This window comes from Panthera tigris, chromosome A1, assembly GCF_018350195.1.
Source record: "Panthera tigris isolate Pti1 chromosome A1, P.tigris_Pti1_mat1.1, whole genome shotgun sequence".
NCBI lineage: Eukaryota > Metazoa > Chordata > Mammalia > Carnivora > Felidae > Panthera > Panthera tigris.
The window spans coordinates 19331634-19346370 of NC_056660.1; the positions used below are offsets into that span (position 1 = coordinate 19331634).

The 14737-nt window shown below is 48.1% G+C and overlaps 1 long non-coding RNA gene across 1 annotated transcript; it reads left to right on the top strand.

Moving 5' to 3' along the window:
• Positions 1-225: 225 nt before the first annotated feature.
• Positions 226-7895, top strand: LOC122230953. The gene is made up of 3 exons (XR_006208001.1): positions 226-355; positions 908-1053; positions 7443-7895. It is a non-coding gene; the product is annotated as an uncharacterized LOC122230953 (long non-coding RNA).
• Positions 7896-14737: the final 6842 nt, after the last annotated feature.

Sequence of the window (14737 nt, forward strand, 5' to 3'; positions counted from 1 at the left end):
GTAAGAAGAGTCTTGGCCTGGCCAGTAGGAGGGAAACAGAGCCTCGCCCACAGTGAGTGTTGAGTGGGGGGCTTGATGGTGCTCCTCTAGGCAGTGGAGTGGACCAGGCACTGGATTTGGACACAGGGCTGCGTTTAAATCACTCTACAGATCACTTTGGGCGCATCAGTCAGTGTTCTGGACCCTGAGGATAAAGGGAGAATGCTGCATGCCAATGCTTGGGGGGCAGATGAATGAAGACAGGGGAGGAGGGTATGAATGGTCAATCAATGCTTGCTGAAGCTAATTGGAGTGGACAGAGTATGTTTGATATGATCTTGAGAAGCAAATCACCGAGGTGAAGGAGAAATTTCATGTGGGTGACTTAAATGCTCAAATTTATTTATCTACCTGTTTTTAAAGTTTATTATTTTGAGAGAGATGGAGACAGTGTGAGTGGGGGAGGGGCAGAGAGAGAGGGAGAGAGAGAATCCAAGCAGGCCCCGCGCTACCATTCTCGAAGCTGTGAGACCAAGCCAAGAGTCAGACGCTTAACCGACTGAGCCACCCAGGCGCCCCTTAAATGCTCAGATTTAAGGATTCCCTGGGTAACTGGCCTGAGGTGACCCTGAGGGACTCTTGGCCGAGTGTTGTCCAGGGAGCCAGGCCCTGCCTGGGAGATACACCCTGGGATGAGGGGCTGGCCTCGTTCCTGCGATGAAGGCCACAAGTGCCAAACACAAGTCAGAGCCTGGCTCCGTGTGACTTTTTTCTCTAACCTGAAATGCAGCTTAGAAGAAAAAGGGTTTTCCAACAAGGGAAGAACTGGTTGAAAATAGAGATCACTAAATGAGTCTTAAACATGTTAGTCACCATGCTATGTACGAAGAAAGGCTTTCTGTGTCTCTTCTGCCCATTTCTCACGCAGCCACGTGTAAAATACTGCTGTATTGGAGACTCCAGGGGCCGTTCACTACGAGCCAATGCAGCTTCAGCTTCAAGGCCCCGCTGGTGCACAGGCCCCTGCCAGCCCGGGTAGGGGTCCCTCATCATGTTCTCATGGTCGTGTGTTTTGTAAGTTTTGCAAAGCAAGTTATTTCAGTTGCAAATGGTTGGGGCCGGTCTCTCTTTCCACGTGATGTCCCCTCTAGCACATGTTTCTTGTGTCAGGTGACATTGGATGATCACAGTAAGTTTTGGGGTGAGGGATGTCAAGTACAGCATACGTTGACTTCGAGCAGAGTAAGATAAGTTTATGTGATGTGCAGTCACTTCTGTGTATGGTTCAAGCCAGCTCCTTGTGTAGATGGCTCCAAGGACGACTCTCCTGTCCAACTTTCTGACTCACCCAGTGTCATGGCGGTACGAGGGTTGCAGTATATATGGAGGCATATGGATATTGGCAGAGGCACAGGTCTGGACGCTCAAAGCTACTCTGTGGAGAGTTCTCTCAAAACTTGCTAGCAGGGAAGCTTATTCTCATCGATAGAAGGTCTCTCCTGTCAGGAATATACTTGATAGTGCAGTCTATACAATTATAAACAACTGTAAATGATGAAAACATTCCCATCAACCATACTGGAGGAAAGACTGAATTATCTTTTATAACGTTGTCATATGAAGAGGCAATCAGAACCCTCAAATAGAGAATGAAGGTATTACACAAGGGTGTTAATTTATTTTTCTGGATTGTTCTGGATTGTTGGTGTTTGTGGCATTTAACACAAATGGCTATTCTTGTGTCAACTCTCTAATATTTGTAATCTGTTTGCATTCTAAATTGTCACTTTCCTACCTAATTTTTTGTTTGTGATTTTACAGCCCTTCTTTTTTTAAAAAATGTTTAATTCACATTTTATTATTACTATTATTTTTAAGTAGGCTTCATGCTCAGCATGGAGCCCAGTGTGGGGCTTGAACTCACGACCTTGAGATCAAGTCCTGAGCTGAGATCAGGAATCAGACCCCTAACCTACTGAGCCATGCAGGCACCCCGAGTCCTTTTCCTTAAAGAGAACGTACCCAACCACATAACCTTTAGGCCACACAAGACTTGGATCTATCCCTAATAAGGTCATTAAGTCACAGGCTGAAGTCATAGCCACAAAGTGGTCCAAACAGGATTCAAATCCAGAGTCCAAGCGCTGGCCTCACAGTGTGTCTCAGACTCCAACATGCACTGGTTCACCTGGGCTCTTGCTAAAATCAGATTCTGATTCAGTAGATGTGGGCTGGGGCCCCAATGGCATGACGGCCATTCTGTGGGCAGCACTCTCGGGACCCAGGGTCTCTAAGCTAATGCACGATTTGGCCAGCTCTCAAGTGGTATGATTGGGTCACTAGAACTGTTTCCTTAGGAACAGGGTCTAGCTCATCTGATTTCCTCAATCCTGGAGGCATGTATGGCATTAAGAAGTTGCTTGAATACCACTTTTCACTACCTAACTTCCCTCTCACACACTTATGGAACGCCTATGAGTGGTCGAGTAGTTTCTGTTGACCATCACTGTGGCTGCAAGGAAGCATGTTCCCACCTTGTGGACGAGGACACTGCCATCCAGGGAGATCACGTAACTTGCCTGCGGTGGCAGGGTCAATGGTTGAACTCACGTCTCCGGCCCTTCTTCACCTGGTGGCAGGGGGCTAAGTGGGGAATCCAGAAGTCAGCCTGTGTTCCCAAGGAGCATTTCCCACCAGGCCCCTACTGTCAGATGGGAGCCACTTGTATCTCTCCTCTCTCTAGGTGTCCTCTGCCTTGGGATGGGCCCTAGATGCTTCATTCCTCCATTCCTGTCCATTACATGGGCTTACTGTGACCCACCTCAGAGAATTTTATGGGGATTACATGAAGCTTTACCTGATGGGGTACATGATACTACTCATGCTGGCCCAGAACCCCCATCGAAGTGGTCACTGTTGTCCCCGGGATAAGCTGACCTTGGCAATCAAGTGGGTAATCCTTGCAGCTTGTACCCCGGGCTTGCTTTCTTCCTGGTGTGTGTTAAGAAGAGATTGTGTTAAAACACAAGGACATCTGGAAACATCTCCAACCCTGCAGAGAGCTGAGCAGAGAAGGGCTTGATGGCAGCCACTTGTTCCCTGGCAGATGTCAGTTTTGCCTGTCAGGCCCTCTCAGTGTTTGCAGCCCAGGAGCAGGCTGACAGCCTCCGGCGTCCCCTTCCTGTTTTGGTCCTCCCAAACGCACCCAAAGCCCAGCCACGCGGCTTCATCACCGCAGGCCCACCTAATGACAACATGCTGCAGTGATTTTGTCATCTTCAGAACACGTGAGGCAATGTTATTTTCAGAAACTTCCGACACTTGTCCTGTGGATACATTTTCCAGGAGAAAATGCCGACGGATGGGGACAGGCTGCGTTCTCTGGCCATCCCCATCCTCTGGAGGCTTCTGTTCATTAGCATCCCCTCAAAGGATATATGCCATAATGGCTGCAGACTCCGGGTGGTCCTGCCTCAGGCTCTGTAGCCCAAAAGGTCCGACTTCCACATCCGCATGCAGCCTGGCCTGGATTTGGGTTATTTTAAGCTGCCCCTGCAATGCAGCTGCAAATCCAGAGAAAGAGGAACGCGGGTCCTGCACACCAGGGAACAGCTCGCTAAGCACACGCTGTCACTGGCCTGGAGAGTAGGCAGACAATATAATTACAGTCATTCCAAGAGATGCATTCTGCTGAATTGCCCCTTTAGGGCCACTCCTATTTCTTTGGTACCAGTACAATTTTTTTTCAAACCCTTTGGTAAATTTCAAAGTGTTACAGGTAAAAGCAAACCTCTTCACTTAGCTTCTTGGTTATCTGTTTAGGATTTTATGCATCTCATTAGAATTTTTTTTTTTTTTTTTTTTTTTTTTTTTTTTTTTTTTTGCAAATGGATTGAGGCCCCTGGCCCTGCCTTTTGGGGGAAAGAGAGGGTTCCAAGAGTGGAGCAGAGAGATGACCTCAACTGTACTCCACGTGGAACCTTAGCTTCAGGACAACAGTGTAGACCAAGCCCTGGGGATGCAATTTGTTTTCCTCTCTGGTTGTTAATTTGGTGTCTGAATCAACAGGGTTTGCACCAAGAAAGAGGAAGAGAAGAAGCCATGGAATGTCTTTCCTTGGAAAGCTTTGTCTAACGGACACCTATTAGCACTGGATGCCAGACAGCGCTCTGGGCTCTGGGGGTGAATTTCAGAACCCTGAAGTCTTTTCTCCTAATCATTTCCATCAGTGTACTTTATAGATTCCAAAGTATTTCTCCTGCTTCATCTGTTCATGTATTCATTCATCTGCCCAGTGAGCATTTATTACATGTGAATGGATTTATTACAGGTGCCGGGATGGCACTGGGCCCTGGGGATACTGTCCCTGCCTCTCAGCTGCCTATAAGCCAATGTGGGAGGCAGACACACAGAAAGCATAGTACTGCTCTTGGGAGAAGCCCAGGGTGTGGGGTGCATGGGGTGACACCTACTGAGTGTAGGGGGGCATTTGAGGCTCCCTGGAAGGGACCTGGATAAATAAGTAGGGGGTTGTCTAGAAAGAAACTTTGGGGAAAGAACAAAGATATTTAAAGGGAGATTTTAAAAAGTGTGGCCAAATGATGTACCATGGAAACCCTGTTTCCAATCTTACCACAGTCTTTAGAGACCCCTCTCTGTGAATGCACTGTGGCTGGGGGCTCTGTCCAGGATGCACAGGAGGAGCTGATCTTGCTGCAAGAAGGGTGTGAGTGACACCTGAGGCTGCCACTTCCATGTGGGACAGAGAAGGCTGTTTGCAGAGTGGTCACGGGCAGCCACACCAAGATAAAGCCTGTGAACACAGGTCACAGGAGCTCTGCGTCCCTTGCATTTATTCAGTCTTTTCATATTAACTGAACACCTGTTGCATGCACTGTGCGAGGCACCCAGTGAATACCCCTGGATCGCTGCCCTGTCGGACCCTTATGTAATATGGGGGAGGTTAACAATCGACAATTACATCTATGGTCTTCCAGATGGTGATGGAGGAAGACAAAGGATGGAAACGAGACAGGGTAGGGCTGAAGTGGGGGTGGGGGCACACCCTGGCAGGTGACATTTGAGCAAACACTCAAGGGAGTAAACCGTGTGGATACCTGAAGTAAATGAGTCCCAGGCAGAAGAAATGGTAATGCAGAAGCTCAGGCAGCAGGGAGAGGCAAGGGGGGTCGGGAGTGTGGTAGGAGAGCGGCGGGGAGAGGCACCGTGAGGGGGTTGCCTTGGTGGCTCTGCATCTGAGCGAAGTGAGGAGCCAGCGGAGGTCTGGGCAGAGGAGTGGCATGATGTGACTTTGTTTAATAGCCTGTCCACTGTCATGTCAGTGGGGGCCCCGTCTTCAGAGCAGCAAACTGGTGCCTAGCAAAGAAAAATCAGGAGCCTACAGAAACTGATTACACAAAAATATTTCTAGAATGTCTAGTACATGATGGGTACTTTGCTAGGCAGTCTTGTCCCTATCCTGAGGGAGGGAGCCCCCTGGGTGAGTGGAGCACATGGGCACACAGGGAGATGACAATTCAGCACAGGGCAGTGCTTTACATACATTCAGGGAGGTGCACGGTCTCAGAAACGGCACCCAGAGCGGGTGGGTGTGCCAGCAGCCCCCGGAGCGCCTTGCGTCTTCTTCTGGGGATGGGCTTAGTGTGTGTCAGTTGCACGTGGGATCACTGAGGCTCATGTTTGGCAGAGGTGAGCCACTCCACCCTTTGCCAAAGGGGTAAGTCTAGAAGGTATAATCTGTCTCATTTGGAAGGGGCTAAGTAAACAGCTCTTCAATAAAGCAAAGGTCAGTTAGAAATTTGAATTTTATTTATGAAACTACCTACCAGGCTTTGCCATGAAGAGTAATCTCAGTCAAGCACCCAAATCAATAATCTCAGACCACAAACACTGAAACACCAAAGTGATAAGGTGCTGGGTGCTTTGGTTAGCTATTGTGACTTAACGGATGACCTCAAAACTTACTGACCTAAAACAACAATTTATTATTCCTCATGATTTGGTTCTCTGGGAGGTTCTTCTGTGGGTCTTGTCTGGGCTCACGCATGTGGCTGTGTTCAGCTGGGGGGGTTCAGCCTGGAGATGCAAGCAGGTGAGATGCTGTGTCATCTGGGCCTTTCTCTCCATGCAGTATTGTCCTAAAATATAGGTTTTATTGTTACTCAAGCATGGTGAGGGCAAGCGATCAGGAGATGATTGACACTGAAAAGATGGTTTGTTATACTCACAAATCCCCAGAGAAGAAGGCATGCTGGGCCACAGAGGGCTACACAGGGAAGCATCAGGGTCAAGTCAGGAGGCAGAGGAAGTGAAGGGGAAATGTGGGCAAGGGCCTTTGTTGTGGTTTCCATCGGAACGAATGGGTGAAGCAAGGCAAACAGATTTAGAATTGGCAAGTTGGAATAATTTCGGTAGGCTCTGGGGCATAGGGACTGTCCCGACTTGTTTGGCATGATTCAGTCAGGTGGATAATGGCCCAGAGCATGAGAGCCAGATAAAGGAGGGGATTGGGGTGTGGGCCCAATCTGTATGTTTTCTGTATGAAAGGCATGCTCATGGGAGAGTTGCTTACTGACTCTCACAACTGACTGGCCCTGGGAAGGGAACCCCCTCAGGGTCAGCAAGCCAGATGTCAAAGCATCAGAATATAGAAAACAAAAGACATGATTTGTACAGGTCTCAAGGCCTCTCTCCACACGCTCTCTCAGTAAGAGCTGTAGCATGGGCTTCCTTAAGTGGTGGTCAGGGCACTCAAGGGAGCCAGAGCAGAAGCCACAAGGCCTCAGCTTGGAAGGTGTGCAACATCACCTCACTTGGTCACAGAATCTCAGAGACCCTCCAGAGTCACGCCCTTGATGAGAGGAGAAGACCACTTACTGTGCCAGCTAGGACAGTTGTTGTAGCCATCTTGTCACATAATCTGCCACAGGTATGCTTCTAGAATATTGCCAAGGCCTTTTTGAATTGATCAGATCCAACAGGAAGGACAGAAGGATGTGGACTTCCAGCTCCTTTGTCTCTACTGGTGTGTGGAGAGGGCGTGACTTCCTTCCACTGTGGGTTCCAGCCTCCAAGGTCCGTTAGGTATTTGCCCCAGAGTCCACAGGGACCTTTTCTACTTTTAGAGGAGGGTGGGCGTGGTTCTGAGCAACTCTGCCTCAAATGGCCTGGAGGCCTGGCCCCCCAGGGAAGACCCTGCCTGCTCTGGCAGGGAGCCCACGGCTGTTTGCAACCTGTTTGAAGGCCGAGGTTCAGGCTGTCTCATATTATTTTTCCTATGGAGTGAAAGTAACCCCATTATTTCTCCCACAGAAGTGCAGATGCTTTATTATACACATGCTGTTCATACAGCATGTGGAGTTTGGCCAATAAGAGCCACCTTTCACCTCACACTTCAGACCCATGAAGCATTTTCTTACGTGTTCTTTCATGTGTTTTCACAGGCCCCCACGGAGGACGCATTGTTATCCTGCTTTTTCATAGGAGGATACTGTGGCTCCAGGGTCTCAGGGACTCACCGGGTGTCTACACTGGCTTGGGCCTCAGGAGGTGCCCTGGACCACTCGCTCACTGGGTGAGGCTAACGGAGCCTGACAAATGCTCTCACTTCATTCACATGGGTGCTTCAGTGAGTCACTTCTGCCTCCTTTTACTGCTCTCCTCTCTGGCTGTTCTCATTAGATTATTTCCCCCTTTGAATCAGATGCTTCAGAGAGTCCCCTCGTGCCCTGAGGAGTTACCCGTGGCCAGGGGATACCGCCCTGACACCCCTAGAAACAGCCCGGCCCTGCCCACTGCTCCACCCAGCTCTTGCCCCAAAGTCCCCAGCCAGGCCGGCCATTTGCTGGGAGCAGATTTCAGTCCCTCAAGAACACACAGCCTGTGGAAAGCCAAGCTGGCTCTCCACTCCGGACCCCTAGATCACCTCCCTGGTACAGGGGTGGGATTCATTCAAGTAAGTGAGTCATTTGTTCTGCTAAGAGTCTGAGCTAGACACCCACCTGTTTGCTTCTGAAACCCAACAAGTGAGGCGGTGCCTGCCAGTCCGTCTCGAGGTAAGAAGACTGAGTCATTGCTGAGTCAGTATCTAGCAGAGTACCACGGGCCACTTTCTCCAGACACAACAGGACTTTCACTGAGGATAATGAGGGCAGAATCTCTCAGTTAGATCCTGTTTCTTTGGAAACCAGAGGGCCGTCTTTCTTAAAGGCTTCACAGCCCACGATCACATTCTGCATTTCCTGGAATGCGGAGGCTTCTACAGTCCCTACAGTGGCCACACCTCAGGATTCCATTTTCTGCTTGGATGCTGACTCAACCATGAGGATTTGCCCGTTTGCCTCTGTTCTCTCGGGGCTTCCTTTGTGAACAGAGGTAACTCACCTGCCACAAAAAGATTTGACAGAGCTGCTCATGAGGAATCCAGGTTTCCCTTAGGACATCCTGAAAAAGATTATGTCCAAACAAAAGGGTCCCAAGATGCAAAGCCATCTCCCAGACTAGGGGCCAGGGTGGGGTGCAGGCCCAGGCCACAGGTGCTGAGACTTCTCCAAAATCACGCACTTCCGTGGCTGTTGCTCCTAACGTCATGTTTATGGGTCTTGCTCCTGTTGATGGTTATTTTCTCCAGAGAAGGACAGTCTCTTCCTGTACAAGCTACCCACGAAAGTCAGGCTGGGACCAACACTGCTTTGCAGTGTCTGCCTTCCCCTGAGGGTTCTCAACCAAGGGTGATTGTGACCTGCACCGGGCAATATTTGGCAGTGTCTGGAGACATTTCTCCTTGTAGCTGCTGGAGATGTTACTGGCATCAAGTGGACAAAGGCCAGGGATGCTGCTAAACATCTTACAGTGCCAGGAATGCTCCTGGCTGGCTCCCTTGGAGGAGCCTGTGACTCTTGGTCTTAGGGTCATGAGTTCGAGCCCAAGCTGGGTTTAGAGATTGCTTAAATAAATAAACTTAAAAAAAAAAAGAAGAAGAAAGAAAGAAAAACTTAAAAGAAATTATCCAGTCCACAGTGTCCATGGTGATGAGGGCAACCTTTCACCTAGCAATGAAGTCCAAGAGTGTCCCCCTCTCCATCAACACTTTTCACAATACTTCGAACGTGGGCTGTGCTTGTTTTCTCTCTTCTGAGCTACAATCTCCTTTTTTCCATGCTCATACTAGCAATTCCCAGTCAAGCCTGGGGAAAAGTATCCATTACCATTATTCATTACTGTCCATTAGCTACCGGAGGCCAGGTGATAATTTCCCCGATCTACCTCCTATTCTCTATCATCATCACCATCATTGACAACAACGAAGACCTCATGGTTGTCATAAGTATTGCATATAAGCTAGCTAACAGTCATCAGTCAATTGCCCGTGGCTGGATGCCACTTGAATACACTTCCTGCCAATGCGTACTTCTTAACTCTAAAGTAGGCAGCACCAAAACTGGTCCACAGGCTCATCAACAACCTCATTGTCATCATCATCATCAATACCAGTGTTGTTGTTATCTTTACAAGCCAGCCAACAGGCAGTCTTTAAGTCCATGATGATGGTGGTGGTGGGGAGTGGGGAGCGGCTCTGTAGAGCATCACTGAAGTTCCAGCAGCCAAATGCACGGGCATTCTGCTTGAGTTCACTTTTGTCCAGTGTGAGCACATTTTTATTAGGAGTTATTGGCATCTGAGCCTCAAGTGACCAGGTCCTATGTTCTGCACACACACACACACACACACACACACACAGTGCTTTGTCTTTTTCATTTTTCAGTTCCCACTAGTGGAGCCTGGTAATTGCTTCCTTCTCTGGTCCCCCAGAAATTGAGACTTTGGGGTGTTTTAACTTAACATTTGACTCAGTGAAATGCCCAGGGCCTCCTGCTTCTACACCCAGGGACTGGGACAGAGTATGTTGGAGTAGGGGTGGGATAGGTAGAAGGCAGTTTGCCCTCACTTGGTGACTTTCCGGATCTATCCAGTGGAGATAGCACCCAGAACCCGAAATGACAACTGAGGCATTGTCAGCCACAATGTACAGTCCCTTCCCCCCGCCCACTCTTCTCTGTGCCTCCCCTCCCAACCTCCCATAGTGCACTTAGGAATGATTTATGAAGTGTCACACTGGGAAGCAGACTTGAATAGTAATGAGGGGAAAGCACTAGAGTTAGTTATTATTGATCATCTCTGTATGCACTTTATATATTTGCAAGCACCTTTCAGGACCTAGTTGGTAATAAATAAAGTGCCTCCAGATCACCTTGCTGCTTCCCACGGCTCCATTTCTGCTGACACTCTTCATGAATGCAATTTTAGTTGTGTGCCTCCTGGCACACAAACTAAGGACATGGTACCCACAAACAGCATGTAAAATACTTCCATGGTAGTGAGTGTGTGTGTGCACACACAGAGCTGTCAAAATCCTCTTTAGTTTATAATCAACACCCACAGTGGATGCAATTGGCACCCTGCCCAGGTCCCCTCCACTTCCCCCATCTTCCAGCTTCTGTGACTATTGGCTCACAGCAGCTGTCCCTTTCTGGAAGAACTGTCCTTGACAGAACAGGAGCCACAATGCTCAGAAGGTTATCTGCTCTGGTATCCCTCAACCAATGATTGATTGTTGCCAGGGCTATATTAGCTATCTATTTCTCAAAATAATTACTGCAAAACTTAGTGGCTTAAAATAACTTCGGAAGTTTAAAGTCTTGCTTATTTTTTTTCTTTGTAACAGCTTTATTGAGATATAATTCACATCCCATCAAATTCATCCCTTTAAAGTTTATAATTCAGAGGCTCTTACTATATTCATAAAGTTATGCAGCCATCACCACTTCTGAATTTTAGAGCATTTTTAGCCCTACCCTTTAAAAAAACAAACAAACCCTGGTGATCATTAGGACCCACACCCTATTCTGTGGTGACCATGAGTCTACTTTTTGTCAATTACGTATTTACCTATTCTGGATATTTCCCAAAAAGGTAGCCATACAATAATGTGGACTTTTGTGTCTGGCTTCTTTCACTTTAGCATAATGTTTTATCATCTCATCCATGTTATGGAATGTTGTAGCAGTACTTTATTCCTTTTTTATTGCTGATAATGTTCCGTTTTGAGGATACGCCACATTTTGTCTGTCCATTCCTCAGTTTGATGGATATTCGGGTTGTTCCTACACTTTGGCTATTATGAATAATGCCGTGAGCATTTTCAAACACATTCTTGTGGGGACATATCCTTTATTTTGCTGGGGTAGACATGTAGGAGTGGCACTGCTTGGCTGATATGGTAACTCTTAACATTTTGAGGAATCAGCACATTGACTGCATCATTTTACAAGCCCATCAGCAATGTATGGTTTCCAGTTTTCCACATCCTTGTCAACACTTATTATTGTCTGTCTTTTTTATTTTAATGAGCGTGAAGCGGTATCTCATCATGGTTTTGATTTGCCCTTCCCTAATGACTAACGGCGTTGAGTATCTTTTCACGGGCTCATTTGCCATTTGTGTCTTCACGGAGAAATATCTATTCAAATCCTTTAGTTATTTTTAAGTTGTATGATTTGTCTTCTTATTGTTGGCTTTTAAGAATTCTTCATAGAATCTAGACTCAAGGCCCTTATTAAATAGATGGTATGTCTTCTCTAGCATCCATGGAACTGTAAGGCTAACCTGTGGCCGACTAGCTCCTGTCAAGGTGCTCATCAAAATCACCTGGCGAGGAGCGTCAAAATCCGTACTGCTGGGGTTCCACTCCAGCCATTCAAACTCAGTAGATCTGGAGTATTTGTTAAGTTCCATGCGTGATTCTGATGCACACTCCTAGCGGTGGTCAGGGAGGCAGGCCTAGGAGTCTGGCGGAGCTTCTGACAGGAAATAGGTCACAGTCAGAAGGATCCAGCACGGTTCTAGAGACAGTGAGAAGGTGGGTGCGATGGTGTCCCATAGGACAAGATGGGCCTCTCGGACACTATCGGATTCTGCGTGGTAACACCTCGTACCTCTCTCAGGGCATCAGGTTGGGTGAGGCAGCACGGATTGTGCACCCACAACTTCTCAGTGAACAATTGCTCCCAGAAGGCAGTGATGGGGCTGCCTGTGGGCCTGCCTTCAAGAATTTTAGCTGGAAGGGTGAGGGGAGAAGAGGGCGGAGATGAAGAAATGCGAGATCTGTTGGGCCTCCACAGTTCTAGCTGCAACTCTGTTTGGCAAGACTCTGTGTCAACGTCCCCAAGTGGATCCTGCAGGGGACATTCCACTCCTCCCCCTCCCACCCATTTCCTGCCTGAAGCATAGAGAATCTGACTCGAATCTTTTGTCGTGAGGCTAGATTCCCCTGCAGTTACCACCACATGTGATCCGCATGTGCAGGATGACCTCTCCACCTGCTGAAGGATTCAGAAAGCCACCTCCAGAGGCAGCTCCCACCCAAGCCGGCCGCTGAAGGGGCAATGCTATCAGAGCCTATGTCTGCTTACGGGTTCCCTGCCTCACCTCACAAACCACCACGGATACCACGGGTGTCCCAGCCAGGCTGGCTCTGCCTTCTTTTTTCTCAGAGTGACTGTAATTTCCATCCACATATTTGGGTTTGCCCTTTTGCCAATTTTTCAGCCTGGAGGCTACCAGGAATGCGGCCCCCACCCTCCAGCTGGACAGAGCTTCGAATTACATGGACACATGACTCCTACGCAGCTAATCTTCATCTTATCCTCAGACACAGGGATTGGCTGGAGGGATGAATATGTCACCCAAAGCCAGCCAATCAGAGTTCTAGCGAATTTCCACCCCCTTGGTCCTCTCCTTCATCTTGGCTCATCTTTAGCTGGGAAGGCATAAATCTGATGTTACCCGTGCTGATTCCCCTGTCCCTTGACACTCTGATTTGAATGGTTTCTGTCACTTCTAACCTCTAAAGTTGTGATTAATACAAATTTGTTTCCTATGTGATTTCCCTGTGCAGGTGTTGGTATGTCTCTATCCATTTAATCTCTATTTGAAAATAAACAAATGTTGCTGGCCTACCTCCAGATCCTTCAAGCTCTGTTCTGTGTAATGAACCCTTCCTTCCTCACTCTGCTTACAGCACTCTGCTGTTTTTGCTGATTATTATTATTACTGAAGTCATATAAAGTTCTGTACTGAGGATTTAACATGTTTCCAGCACAAGATAACACACTTCTTAGTGATGACTTTTAAAAGCAGCTCCCCCAGGACTGACCTTAATTCTGGGCACATATCCAATGTATAATAATATCAATGAAATAAAAAAGATTTTTCCAAAACACAGAACTCCTCAGAAGTATCACAGTCCCCAGCGATCAAGCCCTTGGCTGGTGGCGATCATTTGACTGTTCATATTCTTGGGTTGGAGCAGCTGAGCCGAGGTACAAATGGAAAAAAGCCAGAGGAAGAGATTTTTGCACAACTTTGCTGAAATAAAAATTGTCTTTGGAGAGCCCCAGTAAAGTGCACATTCATTGTTTCTGACCAGTTGCAGGACCAAAGTGATTGTGAGGCAGCAAGACTTGGTTAGCTAGAAGAAGGGAGGGCAGTCTGGCATGGGGCTGGCGGGGGGTGGGGCAGGGGGGCGAGGGGGCGAGAGGAGGGTCTGCTGCACCGGAACAACCCCCTAGCTGAAACTTTGACCTCTTCGTGATCTGTCTATAGAAGGCCAAAACTTTCTGATTTGGGATCTCTTTTTGCTTCTACTTTCTTCCTGAGGGAGACAGAGCTTTGATGCATTTAATACAGCAAATTGTTTTTAAATGGCTAGAATAGATACAGTTTAAATCTTCTCGATCCCTTAAGCAAATATTTGAGAAATGCCAAGAAAGCAAATTAAACCAGTCTTCACTCAAGAAGGTCTTCCTTGGTGCCTTCCCTTCTGTAAACCCTTGGAGAAATGGAAGCCCAGTGCAAAGCCCCTGCCAGGATGTTCAGTCATTACTGCAAGACAGGTGGGTGTTTAATGAGCATGTGCCTACAGTTTAAGGAGAAGGAAGGATGGACTTAAACACCGTTTGTCAGAGAATAGAAAGAGATGTGAACAAATTAGCTAAGAACTGGGTTAACCCTTGTGTGTCAGTCTGGGTACAGTCAATAGAGCAGATCCCCGTGCCCATATGATCCAAAGCTCAGTTTAGTAGAAGGAATTGAATACAGCAGGCTAGTTAGGAGGGTGTTACAAGAGCTGAAACCAGGGGAGGGGGAGGGAACCCAGAGATTAACAACTGCAGGAAGGCACTACTACTCCTAGGGCTGGAGGAGACTGAGCTCTCAGACCCCATGCACCAAAGCTAGAACCATCTAGTAGGTGTTGCACAAGGGGCTACCTGGAAGCCCCATGATTTCGGCTGCCAGGCAAGGGCTGTGGCTGCAGGGACAAGGCCATGGAGGGGATGGGGTGCAGAACCAGGGCAGGGGCTGTGTGGGCACACCTGGGTCCAGGCAAGAAAAGTGGTCACTGCCAGAGATGTAGCTACTAAGACAACACTGAAAATGTGGGTAAGGCAGGATGAGCAGGGGTATACAAAGTTCTCCTCCTCTACCACCCATGCCCTCCCCCACTAGCCCAACCTAACAGAAAGCAAGTGGGCACAGAGACTTAGTTTGCAGGGGTCAGCCCCCAGCAGTCTGAGCAGAACAGGGAAAGCGGGGGACGGGTCTGAAAGCAAGTAAGCAGGTGATCTGCCCACTTGTGCCAGCTATTTCCCTGCCACACAAGTCTGGGGTACTTGGGGCA